Source organism: Protobothrops mucrosquamatus, unplaced genomic scaffold (assembly GCF_001527695.2).
Source record: "Protobothrops mucrosquamatus isolate PMUCROS unplaced genomic scaffold, P.Mucros_1.0 scaffold4676, whole genome shotgun sequence".
NCBI classification, from domain to species: Eukaryota; Metazoa; Chordata; class Lepidosauria; order Squamata; family Viperidae; genus Protobothrops; species Protobothrops mucrosquamatus.
Genome location: NW_015390572.1, coordinates 21,334 through 27,429, shown reverse-complemented (window position 1 = coordinate 27,429; position 6,096 = coordinate 21,334). Strand labels below are relative to the sequence as shown.

The 6,096-nt window shown below is 49.3% G+C and overlaps 1 long non-coding RNA gene across 1 annotated transcript in view; it reads right to left on the bottom strand.

The window, feature by feature from the left end:
- The window catches only part of LOC107299211, a 28,162-nt gene that overhangs the window by 7,927 nt on the left and 14,139 nt on the right, over positions 1-6,096 (bottom strand). Inside the window, exon 2 of the long non-coding RNA XR_001549173.1 lies at positions 5,324-5,427. This is a non-coding gene — a long non-coding RNA (uncharacterized LOC107299211). The remainder of the gene's footprint in view (positions 1-5,323; positions 5,428-6,096) is intronic.

Below are 6,096 nucleotides of genomic sequence, written 5' to 3'. Positions count from 1 at the left end.
CCCCGCCCTTCTCCTCATGGGACTCAGGGCGGCTAACAGCCTCATAAAAACTACAATACAAATACAATAATTAAAAGCCGAATTAAAAAGAAATATTTAAACAGGCCGATCATTAAAATTATCCTTAAAAATCCCCTAAAAAACCCCGCTAAAATTCCCTAGGCCAGACCCGCTTGTTGGAAAAGCCATGTCTTTAGGGTGCGGCGGAAGGAGGGGAGATCCGGAATCACCCGGATCTCTGGGGGTAGTTCGTTCCAGAGGGTGGGAGCTCATTGTCGCCTAGTGATTGGCCCAAAGTCATCAGTCCGCTTTCATTCCTAAGGCGGGACCAGAGCTCATTGTCGCCTAGTGATTGGCCCAAAGTCACCCACTCGGCTTTCATGCCTAAGGTGGGACTAGAACTCACTGTCGCCTGGTTTCTAAGCTAGCACCTTCCCCTCTAGAGCACAGTGCCTCTCTTATTAACTTATTATGGGACTACATTCCTGCTTACTGGAAGTAACTGAGGCCTGTATAGTTGTACTTGCTGTACACGGCCCCTATTATATTTACACCTTTGATGAAACGAGACAGCCATTTTCAGTTTGTTAAAATCTCACGGCTGCTTGCTAGTTCAATTGCCTGTATTTTCTATTTTGTTGGTTTAAATGCTATTTTGAAAAGCTGTTTTGTAAACCCCCACTCCCAAGAGGCTAGAGGCCATTAAGTGAATCCATTGCTCGGAATGGCTGGGGGGCTTTTTTGTGTTTGCCAAAAAAAAAAAAGGAAATAAATGCCAGTTTCCAGCAAAAGACATTATAAATTGCAGTCACATGATCGCAGGACGCTGCAAATGGCCGTAAATATGGGGGGGGGGAGCTTCAAATCACGTGACTGGGGGGGGACTTCAAATCTGTGTAGTAAGATGCCTTATCCCAATATCTTATTTCCCTCCCTCTAGTCTAGGGCAGCGGACACAAAGACCGGAGTATTTGATTGGGTGGAAATCTTAATCACAAAAATGAAAGAGAACAATGTTACATCACACCCCAAGACGAAACAGATTCCTAATGACTGGGCAATGACATCCACCCAATGGATGAAACACAAGCTCGTGTGCTTGCCTCCCCCCCCCCCCCGCAGATATCTGCCCCACAATGTAAATTTTTGACAACCTCAGTGATGGTGCAAACGCCCCTCACATCGATCGAAAGATAACCAAGAAACAACACAAATCAAGCCCTCCCAAACAACCAAAAGATCTAGTAGCCACAGAAGAAGAAGAAGAAGAAAAAAAAACAGGAGTCAGCTACAACAGACAGGGCAAGAAATGTAATCGCCACTCTGTAGGACCTACAGGCGGAAGACTAGCAGAGCGTGTCCATGAACGTCAACGAGCAGTCAGAAGACACAACGAAAGCACCTTAATGGACAGACCTTGCCATGGGTTTCACTGGGAAACAGTGAGCATCCCAGACCAAGCCCAAGTCTAAACACACTAGAGCAGGGCTTTTCAACCAGTGGTACGGGTACCACCTGTGGTACATTGGCACCTGACAGGTGGTACACGACCATCCTAGAAAAGTAGCGGGAGAGGGGAATGAGCTGAACTGGTGGCGGCACCCCGCAAGCCTGAGCGAGAGACGGCTGGAGCTGCAGGGCTGTCAGGGCTCAGCGGAAGCGCCAGGATCAGTGCCAGGCTCCGGCTGGAGCTCGGCGCTGATCCTGGTGCTTCTGCTGAGCCCAGAAGAAGCACCGATCAGCTGGAATGTTGCAGCCTCTCCAGGGTCTTGTGATTTACATTCAGATGCTTGGCAACTGATTCATATTTATGACGGTCACAGTGTCCCAGGGTCATGTGAAGTGACCAAAACCTGCTGCAACCACTCAGCAGACGGGGGGGATAAAAACCAAACACCCCCTCACCCCACCCCCGCTGCCACTCCCCAACAGAAATGCTCACAACAATGAAAACCTCGGATAGGAGGAAGAGCGCGGCCGGGTGGGCAGGCAGGTGTCTTGCTCGGCTGTGGCTTGGGGGGTACTTTTTTCAGTGCTATTGTAACTTCAAGCAGTCACTAAGCGAAATGTTGTAAGTCGAGGACTACCTGTACTTCATCAATTTTTCCCTTTTTTTTTTTTTTGGTCATCAAGTTTTTGACACCTTGCTAGGCGACTGGTGGTACTCGGATGTTGCCATAGCCTAAAAGTGGCACAATGGGTGAAAAGGTTGAAAAGCCCTGCACGCGAACCTATGGCACGCGTGCCAGAGGCGGCACTCAAGAGCCCTTTCTGTGGGCCCGCACCCCAGCCCCGCCTCTACCCACGGCCCCCTCCTCACCAGCAGCCCCCCCCCGGAGGAGAGTCGTCCCCAGGCACGGCCCACGCACAGCAGCGCAACCAAGGACATAGCAGCCGGGCAGCATGGACAAGACTCCAGCCTCACACCCCGTCGTGCGCAGATGATGCCATGGATGGGGGGCGTGGCCACCACGGCACTGCAGGGCCGCCTGAGTGATCTGCTGCAGCGGGCCATGGAGGCAGTGGGTGGTCCTGTGGGCAGGCGGGGCGGGCGGAGCAGGCGGGGGCGGGTGGGAGGGGCGGTTTTGGGGCACTCGGTCGCTAAAAGGTTCGCCATCACTGCACTAGACGAATTCCTTGGCCCTCAGATAAATTGGCTGCAGACAGACCCATAGAGATAAACAGTATCTACACACCGTTCAAAAGAGACCATCAACAAGCCAAAGAGGAAACAAAATCAGCCAAACACCTCCCTGCCAGCAATCAGCACCCAGATGAGCAAAGATTAATACCAAGATTAAAACTAGAACAATCAAGCAGTAAACAACACCCCAATCAAGGAACTACCAGCTCAAACAACCCAATAGTAAACAACAGCCTAATCAAGGAGCCGACAAGAAAGCTCACTGCAACGCTGACAGGGCAACCACTAGTATATAAACCAGTGCTTCTCAACCTTTTTAATGCCGCGACCCCCAACCGGTCGTAAGTCGAGGACTAAACCGGTCATAAGTCGAGGACTAAACCGGTCGTAGGTCGAGGACTACCCAACTGGTCATAAGTCGAGGACTTTCCCTGCCCGGGAGTGCCGTGCATGCGTGGTTCTGCCCCCTGCGCCGGCCGAGGCGTAGCTGGCAAGCGGCAGAGACGGGGCAGGCCGACCACCAGCTGGCCCAGCTTAAGGGAGGTAAGGCACCCGCCGGAAAAGGGGAAAAAAATGGCGGACAGCCTTGCTTGGCGACCCCCATGAAATGGTCGATCGACCCCAAATGGGGTCACGACCCATAGGTTGAGAACCGCTGATATAAACGATGACTAAATTCTACTCCCTCCTAGCACTGATGACATGACATAGCAGGGTCATGAAACGTCTGCAAGAAAACAACCCAGCTCAGAGAGCACGAAGGACCCCACAATCCTCCTCCTCCTCCTCCTCTCCACAACCCCCCTTCCCTACTAGCACTGATGATGTTACCTAGTTGGGTCATGAAACGTCTGCAAGAAAACCACCCAGCTCAGAGAGCACCAAGGAGCCCACCCCGAGCTGCAAATATTCTTCTTCTTTTTTTAACAATAAAAAGTGCTGCGTTTAGCATGTGTGCTTGGTCTCCCTCGTCTGCCTTTTCGCCTGATTCTTCCATGTAAATATGTTTTTCCGACATCGACAATTAACCCACGGACGGAAAGGTGAAACCAGAAACCAGGGTGACAAGACTGAGTTATGCAGTGGAGGGGGAAAAAAAACACAACAACCTTGTAATCACAACGGCTTAATTCAGATGCCGGATCTCTTCCCGAGCCACCTGTACGAACAGCCGGCGCTGAGCCCTCCGAACCGGAGTGTTCCCGCACTCCATCTGCTCGCCCAGCTGGAGGCTTGAACCAAGCCCCCATTTGCATATCCACAAAATTGGGCTGGGAAGTTCATTATGCAGGTAGTTTTGAGCGAGGCTCGGCTTTGAAAAACTCTTGGTAGAGGAGGTGCTTTTACATATAAAGGGAATTTTTTTTCTCCCCCCCCCCCCCAAGCATAAGGTTTAGTTTATAATAACAAAATCCAGATGTAGAAATAGTGTACCTGGAGATACAGCTATATTTAGCGATGTGTTTATGTCTCGTTGCCAGAGCTGGAAACTTAAGTTCTCAACGAGGTGGGGGTGAGGGGAGACAGGTACATCATTCTACAGGGGGACGATCGAGAGCATCCTGTCATACGGCATCACAGTCTGGTTTGGAAGCATCCCTGCTTCAGAGAGGAAGGCGGTGCAGAGAGTGGTGAGGACGGCAGAAAAGATCATTGGCAGTTCCCTCCCTCCCATCCAGGACATGGCACAGAAGTGTTGCTTGAGGAGGGTCCGTAAGATTATCTGGGACACTACACACCCTCTTCACGACCTGTTTTCCTTGTTCCCTTCTGGGAGGAGGGGGCTCCGTGGTATCCGAAGCAGAACATCCAGATTCAGCCAGAGTTTCGTTCCATACAGCATTAACCTTGTGAACTCTCAAGCCTCCTCCTTCCGTTATCTATTCAAGATGGACAGCGTTTAACATTTATTTGCTACGTATATGTGGGGATGTGGGTCTGTGCATATGTTGTTCATAGTATGTTTAGGTGTGTGTCATGTATGTGTTTCACTTTGAGAACGGGCAACTAAATTTCATTTTTGATGTGTGCCGTTGTGCCCACAGTAAAAAAAATGACAATAAAGGTTATCTTATCTTATCTTATCTTATCTTAATCTTATCTTAATCAGAGGTCCCCGATCTTTTGGGCACCAGGGACCGGTTCCGTGGAGAGAAGTTTTTCTACGGACCAGAGAGTGTGTGGTTTTCTGTGTGCCTGCATCCCAATGATGGGGCTTTGCTTGTTTGTGCAGACCGGTTGCTGGCATGCCGTGGCCCGGTACTGGTCCACGGACCGGGGGTTGGGGACCCCCAATTTAAATCACGGCTGTCCAACCTTGGCCAAGTTTTTAAGACTTGTGGACTACAACCTGCAGCATTCTGGGGTCACGGGATCACCATTTGCGACCTTCCCAGCCAGCTTCTAACCAACAGTCAATGGGGAAACCCCATGATTCGGTTAGCAACCATGTAATTCACTTAATGACTGTGGTAAAAAGGTTGTAAAACCGGGTGCAATCACACAACTCGCTTAACAACCACGCCACTTAACCAGGGCGTAAGTCGAGGACTACTATGGTGATTCCCCTATGGCAGTTCGACCCCAGTGTCACAAGGGCGTCGGTGTCGTTTTCTTGCTGCTCCTCCCTTGGAGAGGATAACGTTCTAAGGATCGGAAACACGGTTGCGTACTACATACCCGGTCAAAAGGGATGCTGTATTTTTTCAAGATGGAAGGTGAAATGAGGGTCATCTTGTGTCGCAGGAAGGCATCACACCCTTGAGAACTCCCAGGGAAAAATCCTACAAAAAAAAAGGGGGGGGGAAACAACAATTCAGCATTGCCCTGTCTCAAGAAACACCTGAAGTCTCCTTGACCAACAAAAATAAAGTGGCACATAATCTCAAGGTTACTGGGTGTGCAAGGAACACATTTTCTAACATGCACAAGTTGTGAAAGGTGCATCACAAAGAGGTTTCTTCAATCAGACAAGGTCTTGCACACTTCAAAAGCAGAGAGCATTTCAACTCCCGAAAGACAATTCAGAGGCCAAATTAGATATCATTTCTAATTTATATATATATATATATATATATATATATATACCTTTTTAATATTTTAACGTTTTACTGTGGACTGCCCAGAATCCCTCTTTGAGGCAGATGGGTGGTTCAGAAATGTAACACACACACACACACACACTCACTCACACACATCTTAAGGACGAAGTCAGCAGAGTCCATGGGAGCGCAAGGGATCTGGATATCTCTGCTTGGGGTATTGCCAAGGATAGGAACCCATGTTGGAAACAGACTAGTCCGCCCTTGGCCTCATCTACAGAAACAGTCCTTGATATATGAACAAAGAACTTCTCACAAAGTATAAAGAGTTGGAAACTGGGGGAATCATAACCTTCTTCTCTTCTTTGTCAGGAAGATTAAGGTATCAAAGAAGAGGTGACAATTTTTTTT